General features: G+C 39.4%; 1 protein-coding gene across 1 annotated transcript in view; it reads right to left on the bottom strand.

Moving 5' to 3' along the window:
* sh3bp2 (SH3-domain binding protein 2) overlaps window positions 1-9,174 on the bottom strand; it is a 39,489-nt gene extending 30,315 nt beyond the window's left edge. The window contains exon 1 of the mRNA XM_017700233.2: window positions 9,021-9,174. The gene's annotated coding sequence lies outside the window, so the exon portion shown is untranslated. The remainder of the gene's footprint in view (window positions 1-9,020) is intronic.
* Between the last annotated feature and the right edge of the window lie 14,262 nt (window positions 9,175-23,436).

Genomic DNA, 23,436 nt, shown 5'->3' on the forward strand with positions numbered 1-23,436 from the left:
GGACTTGTGTGAAAATCTGATGATGTTTTAGGTCACATTTATGCACAAATAATGAAAATTCACAAACTTTCAAGAACCACTGTACTATTTCGGGCCATTCATATGCAGAATATACAGTATATATTGGTGCAGAATACAGTGTAAATTATAATATGGTGCATTATGCAGTATACTCTGTATACTACTGCAACATACAGTAGACAGTACACAGTATGCAGATTCATGTCCTTCATTTTATAAGCAGCCTAAGTAACATTGCTGTAATGTGATTTTATTGGAATTTCATTGAAAATGGAATTTGTCATGTTAACATCTAGCTAATGATGGTCACTTCCCATACAAGGTTTAATTTTGCTTAGGGCAGCTCTGCTTAAACACCAACATCTGAAGCATTTGAATACGTTTAATACAATTATGTTTTCTCCTCTGAATGCTTTGTCTGTGCATCTATTAGGGCGGTGTTTCATATAATTGTGTTCATTATCCTGCAAAGTGTGAGCTTTGTGTGGCCAATAAGCTGATAAGCTAGTAAGGCCCCTAAGATATTACAAATAGGACCTAAAATGAAAAATGAAGAAAAAAAAAAAAAACTTCCATAGTCTCCACAGTCAGTACACCTTTGACTAACATATGGAAGAAGTTTTGGAAGAAGTGGAGACGATGTTTCAGGGTTAATTATATCATAAACTGCTCTGAAGGACTCAATCAAACAACAAACATGTTCCCTTATATAGACTGGGACCCACCCCTCCCCACCTGAATGGCAATTTGTGTAGGTGGGGGCAAGACTTTCCATTGTGACAGGATGGGACACATTTACCGTATGTGCATATCATTAAGAAAATGAAGTGATGATATCTCTTTAATATATATTTGATTATAATGAGTGAACTTAATAGTTTAATCCCTTGGGCACTATTTCTCTTTCATTATGTCAATGAGTGAGTAAAGTTTCATTCAACAGGAAACGCCCTAAAAACCACCAAGAAAAATGTCAGAGAACAAACTATCAAGAATAAGATCTATTTCAATCAAATTACTCATCCATTGCTCCTCTGCCTGGAGATGCCTGTGTAACTTGCTCCATTATCATCTCTTTAACTGTCAGCTGCTCCAAGACTAGTTATAATAAATCTGCAAATTCAAGTTGACTTACGAAAGTTGATTTGCAGTTCTACAGACCATCTATCATTTCATTTCCAGTTATAACAAACATTAACTACAATTTATTCCTTTTTCAGGAGATAATTACAAGCAGATTAGATATAAGATTGCACTTGCTAAAGGAGACAGGGAATCAAACATAAATACAGGTAAAAAGGAACTATAGAGAAAAATGGACCGCCATGTCACTGAATGTGATTGGAATTACATGGAAAAACAAAATCCAACCAACATTTAAGGCTGAACTTTGCAGGTGTGGAACAATTTCCCTGCAGACTTACTTGAAAGACTGAAAGCAAGTGTTCTGAAAAGATTGAAAGATGTAATAAAGTTAAAAATTGAACAAACTAAATAATGAAAAATGTAAAGATGTATTTAGTTGTTGAGGCTGAGGTAATTTTCTGTTTTGTTCCTGGCATTAAAAATTTAATAGTGCGACCATTTGACTGGAAATGAAACACATACATGTCAGGACAGGACATTTATGCATTGAAATGCTTATGGTGAGGCTCAGATAATCACTCTACAGAAAGTAAATAAGTAAAATATTCGAAACAAATTGAAATATATTAAATATACACAAACTTAAGAGAAATATACACAAAATATAGAGACAATATACACAAGATAGAGACAGTATACATTTTAAAGTGACTTAAGTGACTTTGTGTTATTGTTCTTTAAAGTGGCTTAGTGTTAGGGTGTTATTGTCCACATCAGTGATATAATAATAATAATAATAATAATAATAATAATAATAACACTGACAGAGTGACTGAGTGAAATGGTAGTTGGGGAAGGACCCACAGCTTCACAGCTTGTTCAGAAGCCTGAGAGCCTGTGAGTAGAAACTGTTCATTAGCCGGGTTGTTCTAGCCTGTATGCTGTGAAATCTCCTGCTTGATGGAAAGACGGTGAACAGGCAGTGTACTAGGTGACTGGTGTCTGATTGGATCTTTTTGATCTTCATGTGGCAGCGGGACTGGTAGATGTCCTGTATGGCTGGTGGTTTCTTGCCTATGATGGCTTCTGCCATCCTCACCCCTTTTTAAAGGCCTTGCGGTCACAGGCGGAGCAGCTGCTATACCAGAATGTGATGCAGCCCGTGAGGATGCTCGCTATGGTGCATCTGTAGAAGTTGGTGAGGATCTGAGGAGGCAGAACAAACTTCCTGAGCCTATGCAGGAAGAAGAGACGCTGATGGGCAGATCTCACAATAGTGTTGGTGTGGAGGGACCAGGTGAGGTCATCAGTGAGGTGTATGCCGAGGAGCTTCACACTGCTGACTCTCTCCACTTCGGCTCCATCAATGAATAGGGAGAATGACCACCCCCTGCTGCTTCCTGTAGTCCACAATCATCTCCTTTGTTTTGCTGATGTTGAGACAGAGATTGTTGTCATGGTAACACTCTGACAGAGTGCTGACCTCGTCTCTGTAGGCTGTTTCATCTCCATCAGTGATGAGGCCTAGGATGGTAGTGTTAATGGCGTCATCTGTGGATCTGTTGGAGTGGTATGCAAATTGGTGAGGGTCCATGGTGGCTAGAAGTGTTGAGCTGATGTGAGCTTTGGCCAGTTGCTCAAAGCACTTCATAACTGTAGATGTCAGCGCAACAGGGCTGTAGTCATTCAGGCAGGTGACAGACGATTTCTTGGGGACTGGAACAATTATGATTTCCTTAAAGTGCTTGGGAATCACTGACAGTCTTAAGGAGAGGTTAAAGATGTCAGTGAAAACCTCTGCCAGCTGGTTGGCACACGCTTTAAGTACACAGCTGTGGATGCCATCGGGACTGGGTGCCTTGCGTGGGTTAACTACCCTGATGGATCTCACCACCTTGGACATTGGAATGGCTAGAGCGCAGCTCTTCTCATCTACTGGAAGTTTCTCAGCAGGTGAGGTGTAAGTTCCCTCAAAATGTTCATCTGCAAGTGAGGAGAAAGAGCCCCCATCACAGATCACACCTTCTTTGTAGTCAGTGATGGTGTGCAGGCCACTCCACATACATCTGAGATCAGAGCCAAGATAGTTGCATTCCACACTGTCCCTGTAGCTCATTTTGGCCAGCCTGATGGTCCTTTGAAGGTCATATCTGGCCTCCTTGTAGCTAGCTGGATCACCAGATTTATATGCAGCAGCCCGAGCTCTTAGTTTGGCTCGAACCTCATCACTGATCCAGGGTGTCTGGTTGGGAAATGATCTGACATTGATTTTTGGTACAATGTCTTCAGTGCATTTATTGATGTAGCTTGTGATGGAATCAGTGTATTCATTGATGTCTGTGACTGGTATGAGTTAAATGTCTGGAGAGCAGTGACTGGCAAGAATCACTACATCTGTTCCCCATTGAGAGTTCACCATACACATACCCCACCGCCTCTACCTTTACAGACCCCAGAGTTGTGTCCTGGCAGTAGATGGTGAAGCCGGCCGGCATGATGCCGTTATTTGGTATTGCTACGGAAAGCTGAGTGCTAAAACGCAGCAGCTCTCGATGTCACGCGGAACCCTGATCCGTGTGTACAGCTCGTCTACAAACCGGATTCCAAAAAAGTTGGGACACTAAACAAATTGTGAATAAAAACTGAATGCAATGATGTGGAGATGGCAAATGTCAATATTTTATTCGTAATAGAACATAGGTGAAAGATCAAAAGTTTAATCTGAGTAAATGTAACATTTTAAAGGAAAAATATGTTGAATCAAAATTTCACAGTGTCAACAAATCCCAAAAAAGTTGGGACAAGTAGCAATAAGTGGCTGGAAAAAGAAAATTGAGCATATAACGAACAGCTGGAAGACCAATTAACACTAATTAGCTCAATTGACAAAATGATTGGGTATAAAAAGAGCTTCTCAGAGTGTCAGTGTGTCTCAGAAGCCAAGATGGTAAGAGGATCACCAATTCCACCATTGTTGCCCAGAAAGATAGTGCAGCAATACCAGAATGGTGTTACCCAGCGTAAAATAGCAAAGACTTTTACGTTATCATCATCAACCGTGCATAACATCATCAAAAGATTCAGAGAATCTGGAACAATCGCTGTGCGTAAGGGTCAAGGCCGTAAAACTCTACTGGATGCTTATGATCTCCGGGCCCTTAAACGTCACTGCACCTCAAACAGGAATGCCACTGTCAAGGAAATAACAGAATGGGCTCAGGAATACTTCCAGAAAGCATTGTCAGTGAACACAACCCACCGTGCCATCCGCCATTGCCAGCTGAAACTCTACAGTGCAAAGAGGAAGCCATTTCTAAGCAAGCTCCACAAGCTCAGACGTTTGCACTGGGCCAGGGGTTATTTAAAATGGAGTGTGGCAAAATGGAAGACTGTTCTGTGGTCAGATGAGTCACGATTTGAAGTTCTTTATGGAACACTGGGACGCCATGTCATCCGGACCAGAGAGGACAAGGATAACCCAAGTTGTTATCAACGCTCCGTTCAGAATCCTGCGTCACTGATGGTAATGGGGTTGCATGAGTGCTTGTGGCATGGGCAGCTTGCATGTCTGGAAAGGCACCATTAATGCAGAGAACTATGTTCAGGTTCTAGAACAAAATATGCTCCCATCTAGACGTCATCTCTTTCAGGGAAGACCCTGCATTTTTCAACAAGATAATGCCAGACCACATTCTGCAGCAATCCCAACATCATGGCTATGTAGGAGAAGGATCTGGGTACTGAAATGGCCAGCCTGCAGTCCAGATCTTTCACCTATAGAGAACATTTGGCGCATCATAAAGAGGAAGGTGCGATAAAGAAGGCCCAAGTCGATTGAACAGTTAGAGGCCTGTATTAGACTTGAATGGGACTGCATTCCTATTTCTAAACTTGAGAAACTGGTCTCCTCTGTCCCCAGACGTCTGTTGAGTGTTGTAAGAAGAAGGCGGGATGCCACACAGTGGTGAAAATGGCCTTGTCCCAACTTTTTTGGGATTTGTTGATGCCATGAAATTTTGAAACAACATATTTTTCCCTTAAATTGATACATTCTCTCAGTTTAAACTTTTGATCTGTGATTTGTGTTTTATTCTGAATAAAATAGACATTTGCCATCTCCACATCATTGCATTCCGTTTTTATTCACAATTTGTTGTGTCCCAACTTTTTTGGAATCCGGTTTGTACTTTGTTCTTCAGCGACTGAACATTTGCGAGCAGAATACTTGGAAGCAGCGCGTTGAAGCACCTTCTCCTTGTCCTGCATAATACCCTGGCGCATCTGCCCCTCTTGCACTTCCTCCTGTTCCGCAGGCGCATGCGTGTTGGTAAACAAAGAGGCCGAGAAGTTGCAAAAGGATATCCAAGCATGTGTTTGTGTTAAAGTCTGCCTTGAGCGATGATCCCAAAAGTAGAATGTGCAAAATCACAAAGAAACAGCGCAACAAAACACAAAAAAACTGTAGAGTTTACCCAGAGCTCTCACCAGTGCGCCTCTGCTCTACGGCGCACTGCAACCTTATAAATTAATCTGAGTATAATTTGATTGTGCTAGGTGATCAAATGGTCTGGTGCCCAAATAAATACCAAAGCTGACAGTCTATTTTTTTTATCCTTAAGGCATAGGACTAGTCTTGGTTTCAGAAGGGAGTCAGTGCTCTATGAAGTTTTACTAGCTGAACAATGGGCTTTTAAAAGTCATAGCTTTGAATGTTTTCTGTAGAAGAGCAAGCCTGTTTTTATTTTGTCGTTTACAATGATGAGATCTGTTTTCTGTGTTTGTTGGCAACTGCTATTGCCTTATACTGCTTTCCAGCAGTTTTGCCTGTGATGGCACTCTACTGTGGCTCCTAGCTGTGAGTACTCAAAATGTTTCCTTTTGTATCCGTCACTGCTCTCTAACTAAAGGCTAATCCTGAAGATAGCCATCACTCATAGACTGCCTTCCTTTTATTTTACTTTGCCTTTTTTCATGATCCTACTGTAGAGTTGATTTCCTAAAAGTTTCATACACTTTCACACTATTATTTTCAAGGCCTGAATTCTCTCCTTTCAGTACTTCCTCAAGTTAGCATCTTTGGTAACTGATTAGCTTAGAATTAACTACATTTTTTGTTTTAATCATTCTACTGAATCAGGTCAATGTCACAGTGCAAAAAAACTTCTAACTTTAAATTTGATTTGAACTTTAAAATCCTTTCGCTTGAATGACACTGTAACATACCTTTTTGATTAATACAACTGACTGAACATTCTATTTTGTCACTATGAAACAAGAGCACTACCTAACCTTTACCAAATGTTTAGGTACCAAATGCATGTTACCAAATGTTTTGGTACTGACTGTTTCAGTAGTGACAATTCTTAATGTTATACATTGATGCTGATGATGGAAAAGGATTGATATTTAAAATGAAATTAAATAAAGTCACGATAAATCTAAATCTTCCACAAATCTTAACTAATTTAGTCACTCATTTTGTCATCATCTCTACCTTTCACTATCATTGTTTTGTGTGTTTAGGAGTTCATATTTTTGCTGCCTCTCTCTCTCTCTCTCTCTCTCTCTCTCATGGTATAAACCCAGAGCACTTAAAGGTAAATCCCCATTCTTTTGGAATGAATGGGTTCAAAGAGTGACTCACTAGTCATTTGACGGTCTTAAATAACAGTTTAATCTACCTCACAACCAATTCTGGAGATATTGTTAGATAAGACAATCTATTGAAGCAAGCCTCTGGCTCCTTGACAGTATGTCCCACTAAGGCAGTTGTTTCTGACTAAATCCTGGAACACTTTGGTAAAGGCCATGAGGCTGCTATATATTATACCATTCTTAACTCACTCCTTAACAGTAAAGAATCCTCTCTTAAGACAATCTGGGAAACAGATCTGAATGCTTCTTTTACTCAAACAGAGTGGGATCGGATTCTGAGGCTCCCAAAGCAAATGTTCAGAGAGCTAAAGACACGACTCATTCAGTTTAAAATCATAAACACAGCATATTGGACTCCGTCTACACTATATAGAAATGGCCTACTAGATAGATAGAAGATCCACTTGTTGGTGTTGTGGAGCCGAGCCAGGCACGCTAATGCACATGATGTGGGAATGCCCGAATATACAGGTTTTCTGGTTTGACATCCAATACTATGTTGAGGTTGTGCTGGGTTGTGTATCTTGATGGAGCCCAAGACACTTTGTGTTTTCTTTTCTTTTTTTCTACATAACTGTCAAACTGTACTCTGTGCCTCCACCCTTTCTTTCCTTCCTATATTATAACGGTTTCAAAATTTAAACTTAATAAAGCAAATCTCAAAAACATAAAAAGGCACCACTAACAGGCTAAGTCAAGTGAATGTCGACTGAATTTCATGATGACAGGTAGGAAAAAAAAACACGGGTAGCTCTACACGCCACTGTGCATGTCAGTCTGGGCCAGTCCAAACTTTATTAATGTTTGCAGGACACTTAGTGCTTCAGTGAGTTTGACTAAAAGACCAGTTTGCAATGCCTCACTATTACAGCCAGACATAGTGGGTCTGGATCATGCATTTAGCTGAACAACAAGGAAAGCTGACGCGTCAAAAATACAACCCCAATTCCAGTGAAGTTGGGACGTTGTGTAAAACATAAATAAAACCAGAATATACGATGATTTGCAAATCCTTTTGTGTACATAGAAAGTCTTGGATCTTTGAGTTCAGCTCATGAAAAACGAGAGCAAAAACAAAAGTATTGCGTTTATATTTTTGTTCAGTGTAATTCCCACTGCTGTGTCCACCTGTTGGCGAGAGGTTAGTCTAATTTTGTAGTTTTTATATTCTATTTTGTGTTCTTTAATCGTACCATTCTGAAAGAGCAAGCTAAAATCCCTTATGATATGGAAATAAAATAAAATAAATAGTGTGTTTCTGGAGTTGTGGTTTGTGGCCAGCTAACATTTACTGCGCGAGATCCCATCAATGCTCAGTGGGAACAATAGTGGGAACATGTGAATTTGATTAAATATTACATTTCGGATTCATACATGTTTTATCAAGTGCCTCCAGCACCGACTTCAACATTTCAATGACATCTTATTTGGGACAGGGTACATTCTTTAAAAAAGGTGGTTCTTTACTTAATTTAGAACCATTTGCATTTCACCATGCTTAAATGGTTCTTTGCGTGGTGTTATATGGTTCTATATGGAACATTTGTGAAAAGGGCTCTTCTATGGTCACAAGCTTGACACTGTAACAGTACAAGAATAATTTCTGGAACTATATGGAACCAACACACTCTCCGTTCATCTGAAGAACCATTTTACAGTGCAAAGAACCATGTAAGGATGCAAATGGTTCTATATAGAACTGATTGTGTCAGGGTCTAGTCTTCGTGGGCAAAACACTGCTGACCTCACTAAACACACCTGATTCTGCTCATTAGCAAGGCCTTCATGACCTGAATTCAGAGCGTTGGATGAGGGTAAACAGAACCACTGCCTTTACTGAAGAACCCTTGAAGAACCAACTGTTTTAAGAGCGTTACGGTCCAGCCTGGGTAGCTAAACGTGAGCGAGCGAGCGGTGAGTGAGTGAATGGGTGACTAACAGGCGGGTTTCTGAGGCGTTTCGCGTCTTTAAACATCAGTTAATGGGTTCATTCATTATTTACAGGAGAGGAAGCGAAAGCTTTCTGCCCCCTTAAAAACCCACCAACGCATTTCTAGTCGTCTCTCACTGACGCAGCTCTCACTCTCCCCCGCTTCTGGGAGCACATAAACATGAAAATGTCACAGTTCAGTATAAGATCCCCTTCCTACACAACTGCGACACTTTCGAAACCGCGCCGCTCCTCTGCTTCCGAAAACACATCTGTGTTCAGTCCTGAAAATAACGACTGGTTCCGGTTCTTTCGCGTTTTCTCTCACCTCTTCACTCAGGTCTCTTTCTCTTTCTCCTCTCCTGGCGTCTCCCTCCCATCCATGTGCGGCTCGCTGTGCTCAGGCTTGTCTGACAGCGCTTTGAGCAGTGAATGAAGGCAGCTCGCTGAGGCAGCTCGCTCACAGAGATGAGGCGGCGAAAAGCGCAGCGATATGTCAGCAAATTCAGACATCAACGTCAGACCAACACTGCCACCCGCTGGCGAGAGAGGCGCACTGCAGCGCTGCTTTTCAAAAGCTCAGATGGGTGAGCTTGTATAAGGTTGTATAAGGCTTTCTTTCTTTCTTTCTTTCTTTCTTTCTTTCTTTCTTTCTTTCTTTCTTTCTTTCTTTTCTTTTGTTATATTTGAGTATCTTACTCTCTCATCCATTTTCACCCTTTTCTTGTTGCTATGCCAGTTACACAAACAAATATAATTGACAAATTCAATAAATAAATAAAAATCAAAGATATTTTTCCAGGGATGGATTATTCTATTCTATTCTATTCTATTCTATTCTATTCTATTCTATTCTATTCTATTCTATTCCAAGGGTCTTGGGAGGCCTCAGACTGCCAGGGGGTTTTTGACCACAAGGTCTAAGGGGACTTTAACACTTACAGACACACACAACTGGTCAACAAGTAGCCATATGATATAGAAAACGACCAATTAAACTATGAAATTTTATCTGTTGTCATGTCTCCTCGCATTTTAGATGATAACTGACTGGAATTTTGTTGTTTACATTCAAATTGGTGTGATTGTTTTTGGCCAGTGTGTGATAGCAGTGTCAGCTTTCACTTTGTCTATTTTTAAAACATGAAAGAATCTAATGTCAGGTCTTATTTATTTATTTATGTTGTTTGTTGTGAATTCCAAGTCAGTCGAAGGCTAATATCCCAATATCCGAAAAGTCTAAGCCACCGTTTGCTCCTAAAAGGGGGGGGTTTTACTAGTTTGGATTTTTAAACCAAAATCAAGAATGTAGAAGGAAAAGTAGTTCCTATCTTACACACTTATTAGCCGCAATCATCAGTATTGATGTTTTCAATTGAGGATTTTATTACTTAAACATCATAAAGTACTGGTGGTCATGCTTATGAAACATCGCTGAGGTGTTGGTTTATGATCAATTGGAGTCTTTCGTCATTATTTATAGTCAGCTTGAAATTAAAATGGACATTTCAACCTCATTAGCTAATGTCACATAAGCATAGTGCATTGTCTCTCTTGAAGGCCAAACTTCTTGTTTTTCCATGTCTAAAACATCTTCTGCGTTTTAATGACATCATTGTCCACCAGTGGGCAGGGAACAATAACATTAACTTATAATATCATGTTTCTCCTCCCCCTCCGACCGCCCCCATCTGTCACCCAGAGTAAAGCATCTATTAGCTGAAAGAACCTGGGAAATGAACTATGATTTCTGACTCACACTGACTTTAATTCAGCTGAAAAGGCTAACTGAAGCTCAGCTTTGCTCTCTCTTTGATACCCTTTATAACAGGGCTGACCAAATTGTGAAACATTGGCCGAAGTTGACCTGTGAGTACGTTTGAGCAGATCAGAGAGGTACCCTAACCCCACCTCCTATATATACATATATACATATATATAGGGTGGCACGGTGGCGTGGTGGGTAACACTGTCGCCTCACAGCGAGGAGGGCCTGGGTTCGATTCCCCAGGTGGGTGATCAGGGTCCTCTCTGTGTGGAGTTTGCATGTTCTCCCCGTGTCTGCGTGGCTTTCCTCCCGCAGTCCAAAGACATGCAGTCATGCCAATTGGACATGCTAAATTACCCGAGGGTGTGAGTGACTGTCTGTGTCTGTCTGTCTGCCCTGTGATGGGCTGGCGACCTGTCCAGGGTGTATCCTGCCTTCTGCCCGAAGACTGCTGGGATAGGCTCCAGCACCCCCCTCGACCCTGACGGAGAAGTGGCTTAGAAGATGGATGGATATGTTTTTACAAACTAAATTCTTTAATGCCTTCTTTATCTTCTTTATACTGTTTTGTCTTTGTGGACCTTTGTGGCCCTTTGTGGTCCTGTGGTCCTGCTTTTTCCACACAGGCCCTGATTTGTCTGTCAGAAGAATGGTAATTTAAACCTAGTGACAGACATCTCAGCTTTAAGGTTGAAAAACTCCTCCCATACACTTGCTTGGCAGAATATGTCTTCTGAATATGAGCCACACAAAACAGGATTCAATTCAATTAACCTGTATTTCTACAGTGCTTTTCAACTGGTTGTCACAAAGCAGCTTTACAGAAAGCCCCAGGAGCAAGAGGAAGAAGCCTAGAGAGGAACCAAGACTCAAAAGGGGAACGCATCGTGCTCTGATCAGCACCGGATATCAAAACAACATAATAAGAAGAGCAAAAAATGAAAAAATGAATAATGAATATATAATAATAAACCTGAAAAAAAATAGACAAACTCTGTAGGTGTAGGTGTAGAATGCCTAAGAGTGATTTTTAAGCCATTTTCATGCTGGATTGGTTTTGCCATAGGAGGCTTTGAAATGTTTAAGGAGGCCCTGAAATGTGTAATATGGAAATATGTAAGGCTATTTTCGAACACATCGAGTGAGACTCTTGGGAAATGTACTCTGTACACAGTCAGCAGCTTTCATGTTTCTGTACTGTAGCAAAGTATCCCAGCTCCACTTTTCTAATGTTCAAGATTGTATGTTTATAAGTGAGGTAAACTAAGTAGGCTATGTGTGATAATGTAAGATACCGTGAGTTTATTATCTGCTGCAGACTGTAGCTCCAGGTTGTATAAGGCTTAAATTATAGTCCATGTAGGGTAAGGTGACCAGATTTCTGAAATGAAAACCAGGACAGTTCCAGTTTGGTGGTCTATATATTATTTAAATAGCTGACATTTTTTCTATGAAATGACCATCATAACTGTTGTGCTGTAATAAACTATGGTGAAGGCTGACTGAAAAAACTGGGTACTAAATAAGCATGGCCATGATTACAATAGTCCTAAGATATATATTTATTGCTTGTTGCTTTTTACAAATAAATTCGATAAGTTAAGAGGATCTCAAAAATCACTAAGGCAAAGGGCTTAGACAAGGATACATCAGGGCTACATTTACCACAATAGATTCAGCAATTGCAGTGTACAAAAATCTGGTGTGTGGAGGGGTCCCATGTTGGCTGGGTACTCCAGCACTGGCTAATTCACTCACCATAGTGGCGCTGTTGCTAGCCTCAGTGGCAACGAAATGTTTTGTTTAACAATTCTTCTTCTGGAAATGTTTCTAGTTTGGTAATGCAGTATTCCACACGCCAACTCCTCTTCTGTTTTCACTTTGGGAAATGAGTAACGATTGACTTCACTCTCTTGGAAAATTGGGCAAGTTTTCAGATTTACAAACATGCTACACCATTGCTTACACTACATTACTATTGTAAAATTTGCAGAGGTGTCCTGGGCATAGTTACAATTGTTAGGCTATGAAGGACCAACTGATTGAACTAATCAGCATGATCCTGAGGCAGTCTAGTGCTGCATTTCTAGTTAGTAAGAATACTCGTTGGCTGTGGGTGAAGCAGCCCAACAAAGACTTTTCCCTGAATTTGTGTTTGAGCATTTGTTTGTCCCTAATGGAGAGCCTTATGATCAAAATCAGTTTATTATCAGGAATCCCTGCAGAACTCTGCTCTTGAGACACCCAGGGGCTTCAATAGCTTTACTAATAGGGTCCCAGGACCCCCTCTGTATTTCACACCTTGAGTGGTTGTATGAGTATATTTGTATCAAATATTTTGGCAGTAAAAAGACCCATGGTTATAGAAAAAAACCTGTAGCTATAGCCACAATATAGCCCAATAGTCAGACTCTAAGCACACCACTGTATATATATATATATATATATATATATATATATATATATATATATATATATATATATACATATATAATGCCATATTTGGAGGTCTGAAAAAATGTATGCAATTAAGAAAAATAGCATGGCAGTTACATTGGAGTAGATTGTATGTCTATACAAATTAGCCTACCTCTCCCCTGCTTCCCTAGGTTACCATGTGTCTTGAAAATATGTTTGTGGTGATGTTGTGGACTCACCAGACACTTCCTGTTGGCCAAAACAAGCACAATGTGAGACATCTGCTCCTCTGCTCTGCTGCCAGGTCTTTCTTAGGACTTTCTGGTGTGATAAATTCACAGTCAAAATGAGGACATTTCTGGTAACAGCCTGAGCCAGAAATAAGCCAAAAACCAAAAATGGGGGCTGTCTCCAGAAAACAGGATGTCTTGTCACACTAGTGTGTGGGTCAGGTGATGCATGCAGATGACACAGATGATGGACTGTTCATTACAGACTCTATGACATCCAGGTGTGGGATACAGTCTTAGCAGGGGGATGAAAACTAGTGCAGTTAGCAGGCAGGAATGTCCTGTTCTGCTTATACAATTTTCACATTTGATTAATCACACACAGTCCCATATACTCTTTGTTTCTCTGTTGCCTGTTGTTACTGGACCATCTTCGCTTTTTTCCTGACCAGACATGACATGCTTTGTTTTTGTAATGGGGGAAATGTGATAAAAGTGGCATGGTGTGAACTCATCTGCTGATGCATCAAATTGTTATTCCACTGACATCAGCAACAGTAAACCTTTGCTCTTATTTCCTCAGAAAGGCATGCTTTATCCAGCTGCAGGAGATCAACTGAAAAGAAAAGAGTTTGAACTTGTCTTGATTAAAGGCCAAACCAAAACTACCTACGATATTTATATGATGGCTACAAGGCCCCCTTCTTTGCTGCCTAACCTTGAAATCTGTGCCACTGAATCTTGCGATTGTGCTGTAATTTTACAGTCTACTACAAATCAAGCTAGAAAATAATACAGCTAAAGTGTAGGTGGGTGATCACAAGATTATACAAGATGAGAAACTATAAAGAAAGGCCATGAAGTAAGAGCCTTCTATATTCTGTACAAGAGGAGAAGCAAATGATCTGAAACATAGACAATTGGTTCACATTAAATACTATGCCGTTCCAGCTCTTCTGTGGTTCCCACCCGAACACTTGTAAAGTCACCGAAACAGACGTTTTACGGGCTTCGTTACTCTAACAGGAAATGGAAAAAAAGCATGTCAGAATTCCCTTCCAATGGTTGTCTCTTAAAATAGTCAGTACTTGAAATAAGTATAGCATCAAATAAAAGATAGAAACTTATTAAAAAGCCAAAGAAGGGCCGGAGATTCCTATATTTAAACTGTAATAGCCCACATTTTCAGTTTTACTGCAGCGAGACTGTGCCAACTAGCATTTGGGAATTTAGCAGAAGATTGTCATACACATGCAACCTTGGTTTATACAGTATTGCTAACAGAAAAACTATTTATATGGGCTTAAAAGTGTATATCATGCTTTGTTAAAAGGCATTGCAGAGAGTGAGTCATGACAGACAAATGCAACTAATGGCAGAAATACATTTTATATAACAAGGGTGTCAAATCAAATGCCTGGAAGGTCATACTGGACAGTTGTTGGTTGCTCTGAATACCTGACACAGCGAATGATAGGCTTGATAATTACCTGGGGAGCTGAAGTAGGTGTTTTATTGTGAGGAAAACTCAAAACTGTGCACTGCAGTTACTCAACAGGAGTAGCACTGACTAACACTAGCCTAAACAGGTCTACTTTGGTCCACCAGGGCTGACGTTTGACACTAAAGTTAATAGCATCCACAGCAGGGATGCTAACCCAGGTTCTGGTGAGTTACCCACCAGCCAGAAAGGTTAGTTCTAATCCTAATCTGTCACAGCACAGTTAATCATCTAAATACTTTATCCAGGTATGTTAGAATAGGGTCAGAAACAAATTACAGAGCAGTAGGTCTAAAAATTAGAGCTCGATATTACTAGCATATAGACACTGATCTCAGTCTGTGGACATTGACTGCGAAAAATGGTTGGGTTCCTACCTTGACAATTTACCTCAGGCTATACACAACTATGCAAAAATTTCACATCAGTGTTTCAAATACTTTTTAAGTTATGAAGTTTTCAAATCTAACTGCTTACAGAATGACTGAACTTGTGTAAAAATACAACACAGAGAGTAATATTTTACTTCTGGCTTACTGTTAATATGTACATACATTTTTAAGGATGGATTTTGGGTGCATCTGCAAAAGATTCTCAGAAATGATGGTTCTTAATTGGGTTCTTAATTTAAAAAAATTCAGGGTGAAAAAGGCTTGAATATTTTTTTTGTAAAGCCAATTTAAACCTATGGAATAGCTTAAAATATATCACGATTGGCTCCTCCCACTCCATGTGCCTTTTTGTTTTGGTTTGTCCATGTGCTTTTGTTTTGGTTTAAGTCCTGCCCCCTGTTTCATTACTCCGCCCCTGATTGTTTTCACCTGACCCTCGTTATCCCTGTGTATTTAAGCCCTGTGTTTGCCTCTTGTGTTTGCTGGTCTTTGTTCGATGTATCGTTCTGTTCGTTGGCTTTGTTTGAATCTCTGTATTGTTCATTGTATTCTGGTCTGTCATGTCTGAACCCCGTTTTCTCCATGTTGGCTCCTTGACCCTGGACCGTTTTGACTATGACCCTTGATTTGTCCATAATAAATCTCGCTTATCTCAGCGTGTGCGTCCGCCTCCTTGCTCCCCCTTACAAAATATTGCAAAGATAGTAAAGTAATAATTGAAAGTAATAATTGCTCTAATTCCTAATAATTCCTCAAATCTACAATTTGCAAAACTAATTTTGAAACATCACATTTCAAATATGCAATTGTCCTGGAACAAGTAGATTTAAAGTAAAATGTTATTCATAATATTGTTTTTTTATACCCAAGTAATATTTCAGCTCAGGTTAGTCAATCTGTAAGCAGTTAAACTCTATATTTTACTTTAAATGTGGAAAATTAGAAACTCATAACTAATGAATTAATAGGAGCACAGCTTTGAAATGTATGGTTGCACAAATTGCAAGAGTGGAGTTTGAGAACTGTGCTGTAGACATCATGCTCCTATAATAACTCTTTAATGTGGTTGGCATAATTAAAAAGAACATTTGGATAGGCTTCACTTCACAGAATCAATAGTGCCTGAATCAAATAACTTCATTGGATAATTACAGGGCCTGGCTCAAACAAGTGCCTGCTCACATGAATTTTGTAAACATTATGTTTGTGCAAGGTTTACAAAGTGTCGGTCTGGCAGTTGAAATATTGGTCATGTGGAGCTCCTGAACCATATTTAAAAGATCAACAGCACCCAAATTTAGCAGTGGTCGCAAAGAACATGTTTGAATTATGGCAGAGATTACATGTGGAACTGTTATTCGTATTTCAGTATAGACATCAGTCTTGTCTTATTGACTGCATAAAGGCTGATAGGCGATTGCGAAGACATTACAATGGCGTACAACAGTCAGCTTCAAGAGAATTGAGCTCCAGTGCACAAAAATAGACTAAATCATAGACAGCCCACAGTGGACTTCACCAGACTTCCTGTGTCTTGCTTACAAATTCTCCTAACATCTGGCTGTGAGCTGAGAGTCCAGGTTTGGCTCAGTTCCCCAGGCTTGGACAGGTCACACTACCATGGGCGTCACCCAGATGATGACCATGTAAGTCTGCTTCCTCCTGGGGAGAAGGCAGAGCTGATGCCTATCACTATGCCTTTTCCTTTACTCTGTAATTACCTCTGTGGAGGCCCAGTCATGAAGCCCAGCGTTGGCGGTGACAAACCAATGCCACATCTAGCTTCCAGGAACTTCCTGCAGCAGTTTAACCCACTTGCCCAGTTTGGACTTACAGAAGAGTGTGGTCCACCCTTTGAAGACAGGATGTGAGTGCGGCGGGATGCTGGAAAGACAGTCATATTCGCGAACCTATAGAACCTATGTATGTGGCCCACACCATTGCCACAATATGAAATTCTTTCTATGAAAGAATAGACTTATTCATGCCCAGCCAACAGATGCATTTTTGTAGGGAATTTTAGCAAAAGAACAGAAAAGAATCAGCAAAAATTACATTCAACCAAATGAGAAACTATAGCACACATTGCTAAGCAGTTCTAGCACATTCTGAAATCTGAGGTTTAACAATATAAACGAATGAGGATTTTTTTTGGCAAAAACAGGTCACTGTTGCCCTTTTGATTTATGTATTGTAAATACTTATTAATGATTTTAAGATCCATAAGACACAATCAATAACATTCAATAACTATAAACTCATTAAACAACATTAAACCATTTATGAACCCTTTATAAGGTTAGTTTTATTTTAAAGTGGTACCCAAGTTTTCTTATTATTTTGCCATGTAAAATCCTGCATGTATCTCTTCCCATAAATGGATTCAAAAAATGTTATGATAGCAAAGTTATCATAAAACAATGTCTCAGGCATCAGTCGGCATATTCATAACAATGTCATGCAGGGAGCTTTTAGAGACTTCCATTAGAGGTTCCTATCCTCACCACTGTGAACAATTCTGACTCAGTAGGTTTAATATAGAATGAATTTCACATCATACCACTCATCATATCTTAACAAAATAATTATACAGAATTTTGGAAAAATCAATGGAATTGCCCTTAGCAAACACACTGAGTTGTGGGGCTGTATGTGATTTTTTTCCAACATTCTAAAATGAGAAAAAGTAGTGGAAAAAGTTTGATTTGTGGACAAAACATGGAGAGCATGGAGAGTACTAGATTCACTGTTAGAGACAATTGAAAACACTGTTGGTACATATCAAATTAATGTCATGTCACAAAATCAACCCCAATACCCTGTGTGATTACCATTGTATGAACCATATTCTTCCAGTGGACTGGTCAAACATTTTGAATGAAAGAAAAAAGAAAGCAGAAAGGATTGCTGAGAAACAATTAAATTGGATGGCCACATTCTCCAACAAACTTAAACCCACCATTATTGACATTTCAATGGCTTGTTCTGAGGGCAGACATCATCTATCAATACAAGTCTAAGTATAGCAACTGTTTGTTGTGAAATTTTTTTAAGATCTAATTACCCAACCAAATAACCTTTATATTAGCCTGAAACACAATTATATTTACTTCTGTACCCAGAAATAGGGCACATAGTTCAATTTTGATATTGAACTTATGCTTACAGATGTAAACAAAATCCTTCTGAGTGGTTTGAAGTGAAATGCTCCGTTCTAGTGAAATGTGCTGACTCAGAATTCTTTACAGTGATAGGAAGCAGACATCTAAAGACATCTGGTTGTATAAAAAAGATTTTGGCTTAAAATATATCGCTACTGTTGGAGGAAAACTTCCATTTTTGTCATTTGACAGCTTTTGACATCATTTGAAAATACTTGTATATTTTATTGATATTTTATTTCCAACTGCATTAATTGCAGAGAGCTAAGTGCAGGCGTTATATGGCAAAATAGTCCTCAAAATGTATTTGTATTGAATTCCCACTATTTCACTATTGTCAACATTACACACTGACACTGTCCAAAGAAAGTATCTCCAAAGTAATAACTTTACAGGAGAAGCCAGAAACTTTCTTTTCTTTTAGCCTCAGTTAATATATAGAGATTTGATTCTGTAGCACTTCTGTTGGTCCACTCATCATGAACAATATACAGATCAGCTGCTGAGCTCAAACAAAAAATCACAACACATGGACATAGTTTTTTTTGGACAGCAACGACATACAAGCTCAGAACACTGAGCAGTATCACTAATTTTGATAGTTAATAAAATGACTATGTGGTGTGGAGTTGGTAATTTTCTTCACAGTGAACCATTTCACATCAAACCACTCTCAATGACTTTATTTACATCTCAGTGGCAGGATTATACACAAATTATTACAAAATCTGTGGAATTCCCCTTTATTTCGCCTTTTTAGTTGAAGTTGAAGGTGTGAAAAGAATGAGTCAAATGAAAACTACCAAAGAAAAGTTTAACCCTTAAACACACAAAACTTTTCGGCATCTCATTTCGACTGATATACATACCTGAAGTGCTTTTCATGAGCATGGAAAATGGAGGCTGTTTTCTCAAGAAAAGTGAGAACAGTCAAGTCAACGTCTCTGATGCAGTTTGTGGGAAATACAAGTAGCTTACAGAGGCGGACGAGTTAGGTAAACACCTCACAGACACTAATCAGACTTCCTTTAGTGGTATAATTTGGTTATCCAGTAGTTCCATATTCTCTCTCTCACTCTGGCCTTCTAGACAGACAACTTTGTCGCAAATAAACATGCAGCAAAATCACCAGTTTTAACTCTCAAAGTGCCATTAGAGCTTAAGATTTAAACCTGATGGTTTTGCTTTCTAATAGGAATTGGTTTAATTGTTTCATTAGAGACCACAAGTTTTCTCCAGGACACCTTCAGAGCCCCATGAGGAAACCATCACATCTGGAATCAGAACAACTGTTAAACCACTACAGTCCTTTACACTGTGATATCAACCCATCAGAAAAATAGAATACAACTGGTGATTATTAAACACCACCAGAAACCAACAAAAAGATTGAATGGATTCTACAGTTTTTTTCAGCAGGTATGTTGTAATAGGTCAAACACTGATCAACACAGAAATGTGCTCTACACAGTTTGATCCAAACTGTCATTCCACCTGTAATAATGTAATAATGATTCAACCTGTAATAACGTAATAATGACTTGCACTGGGACACTGCGATATAGTAGTGGGCTGTAAACTGGTTGAAATTCTACTTTCGTGCACGTTTTCAAGACAGTGGGGATAGCCAGTTGTTTGGGGTTAGCTTTAGCCTAATATCAGCAGGTCAATTGCTGTGCTTCCTCTCACGCCACTGGAGGATCTACCTGACTCATTCAGCTGGATCAGATAATGCTGTGGGCAGGGCCTTCCCTACTAGAAAAAACAGCATATTTCATGTTATAGATGGCTGTTATGCTGGTCAGTAGCAATGGAAGCTGATATGCTGATCACCACTAAAACCAGCGTATGTTGCGTTTTGATGCTGGTATTCTGGTCAACTAGCACGACCATGCTAGGGTGACCAGCTAAACCAGAACCAGGTCAGCACTAGACCAGCATAAACCAGCCCAAACCAATTTTTTTTCACTCAGCAGGATTGTGCGCAAAACAAGCTGTGGACTGATTACTTAACTGCAGCATAATTGTATAGACACAGGTATTTAGGACGCATAAGTGACACAAATGACTTGAGGAATTCAATAAAGCTGAAGTTGGCTTTTTAACTGAATTTCCTGTTCCACCTTAAATCCAGTTGACTGTACCTGTGCCAGATTGTAGCAGATACTCATTTTTAGGAGGAACAGAAAATTAGACCCAAACCTGCCAAATAAGAAGCCAACTTCAGCTTTGTGGAAATTAAGATATGAAACAACATTTAGCACAGATTTTGCTGGGCCTGTGTTAACATTAGAAATTAACATCAACACATGTTAATCCATGTATTGTTTAGTATTGTTTGTCTATTTTGCATGATAAAAATATTTCAGATATATTTTGTTTGTTAAAAAGGGTAATTATTAAAAGTGAAGGGACATCTCAGAATGATAAGCCACTGTCACTCTACAACAATAGGTTTACTAAAGCATCTAAAATGACTTTAGATATAAATATATGCATATTGTGATGTATAATGATCGAAATTTTAACTGTACTATGATATACAGGTTGGTCATGCTGCCCATTACTATTATATTCATTACAGTTGCTTCATAATGTTGAGACTGTAGTTTAAAATGCAATGCAAAAATGCTACACTAGCTCACTAGTGGCTTATCGAAACTAGTCAGACAGAAAACTATAGCGCTGAATTTGCCATGATGCTAATGTTAACTGACATTAACCTAATCTATCCCAACAGCGTGACCATTCACATAGATACAAAACAAATATTATTTGGAATTAAGAAACCAAATATGGCTATTCTGACAAAGTTTTGTGCTACAGTTTCTGGGAATTTTTCTAATATTCTGTAAAGCTAGTCTAACTCACACAACAGTTCCTACAAAAGTACCCTTTTGTATTTGGAACATGAACAGGTCAGCAGACTGTTGAGAATGGGATTGTTGAAAGACTAATCACTTCAGCTGACATAAACAAAATATAAAACCACAAAAAAGAGGGTTAAAAATAAGCTTGTCCCAAGCAAGGAGGTCAGAGCAGCCCTTGAGACTGATGTGTATGTGTTGTGGGGTTAGGGTAGCTAGTCTTGTTGGCTTTTACTGCAGACCGCGACTGCCTTCACTTGATGAACACTCTTCTCCCACACACTGCTTTGGCTTCTGGCCTTCTGTCTCCAGCCCTCCAGCCCACAGCCCAGATGACCATGTTCTTCACACACCTACATGCTTGCACATATGCACGCATGCCTCGTGCATGTTCACAGTGCTGTCTACCTCAGCTCCACTAGAAAGCACGACACAGACAGAACACAGTGTTTCAAATGAACTACTTTTATTGTTCAACATTCACCAGTACTGTCAATTATTTATATAATTTCCTGTCAAAACAGCTATTAAGAAGAAGCAATTAATTTTTCAGCAACAAAAATATTACATATAACAGATGATTACACGGATGCCCATTCCAAGTAGTATCTAAGTTTAAGTATCTCAAGGTCTTGTTCACCCTATCAAGTACACTCTACTTGATAGGGTGAGGAGCTCGGGCATCCAGGAGGAGTTCAGAATAGAGACGCTACTCCTCCACATTGAGAGCAGCCAGTTGAGGTGATTCAGACATCTGATCCAAATGCTCCCTGGATGCCTCCCGGGGGGGTGAACCAGGCACAGCCTACTGGGATGAGACCCTGGGGTCGTCCTAGGACCTGCTGGAGGGATTATTTCTCCAAGTTGGCCTGGGACTGGCTTGGTGACCCCTAGAATGAACTGGAGGAAGTTGCATGGGACAGGATTGTCTGAGATTCTCTGGTCTCCAAACTGCTACCGCGACCTTATCTGGATTAAGCGCTCAATGATAATGAATGAGTGAATGATTAAACAGATGCCTCAGCAACTGAATATAATATCAGCATTTTCACTATTTAGTTACTTTGCCTTTATTATTAGCTTTCATACACTTCAGAAGACCTCCATTCAGTTCTTCAAAGAAATCTGCTGGGATATTTAACACAGCTCCAAATTTCTGTCTTAGAAGTTGGTTGCGTTTTCTGCTTCTCTCAAAACAAGTAATCACAATTTAAAATTTTTGACTAATTTGTACATTTTTCCTCGCCTTTCTTTGTTTCTTTTTTCAGTGAGAGCTTCTTGACAGCTACACATCCTTCCAGACTCATCACGTTGAGTTGTTTTCTCACAGTGGAAGGATAGACAGAAACACCTGTGGGTTGTTCAGATTGAAAACAAGAGCTTGATTTTTAAGTATTGCTTGATCATAACTACTTTTTATCTGGTGGGGACAGTTTTGATGGTCAGGTACCAGGTATTGCGTGGTTGTTAGGAGTCAGATTTCCTCTGTACATCTTGTATGTAGCAGTTTTGCAGTAACTCTTTCAGTAAAGTTCTCTGACACAGAGCCGCCACAGATTTCCATTTCTAACAGCTGATTGAAACTACTACACTACTACCACCCCAATCAGTGATGTATTTAAGACTTCCAGAAGACCCACAGTGACTTTTGATCTTCATCAAAATGGTTCCACTCATTGAAAATCAAAACATTCTTGCTTGATTCCACTCTTATTTCCCAATTATGTTGTTGATTAATCTATCACGTAAGGCCTTCAGCGCATCTACTGAAGTCCCGACCCAGGGGTTGGCAACCCAAATGTTAAAAAGAGCAATTTTGTCCTTTCAATGAAAATCAAACCACTTTGGGAATCAAAACATTTTATGTCCATTTCACCATCTTGGCTGTAAATATGTCTTAATATGTGCTAACGTACTAGTATAGGCTAAAAACATGATATAAAAATGAAAATGCAGACTTACTTTGCTCTGCATTAAGCTTTAGCTCAGCTATATCTGCTTTTCTCGCAGCTCCAGCAAGAAACCTTTGACGAAAATAGAATGTTTCTTGTGAAATGTCTCTCAGTGTTTGATTTTTTAAAAACTTCTTAAATCTTCTCATTTACTAGTTTCTTATCCCTAGTTTTCCTGTTTCACCTTAGATGGTGTCTGAGTTGTCAGAATGTCACTGCTGAACCTTTTAATGTGAAACAGGAAAATTAGAACAAGATGCTAGCAATACACTGGCTTCAGCTTCGTGAATTTTTAACGTTTGACAGTTTCTCATTGCAGATTAAATGTATCAGGAGCGGATACAGTTGGAGTGCTTACAAATACAAAGAAATAATGAATGTTCACCTTAATTCTTTCACTTTGCGTTTTTATTAGCTACTAGCTAGGCGAGATTGTTGTCTGCATTGCTGTGGTG

The sequence above is a fragment of the Pygocentrus nattereri genome, chromosome 18 (assembly GCF_015220715.1).
Source record: "Pygocentrus nattereri isolate fPygNat1 chromosome 18, fPygNat1.pri, whole genome shotgun sequence".
Lineage (NCBI taxonomy): Eukaryota > Metazoa > Chordata > Actinopteri > Characiformes > Serrasalmidae > Pygocentrus > Pygocentrus nattereri.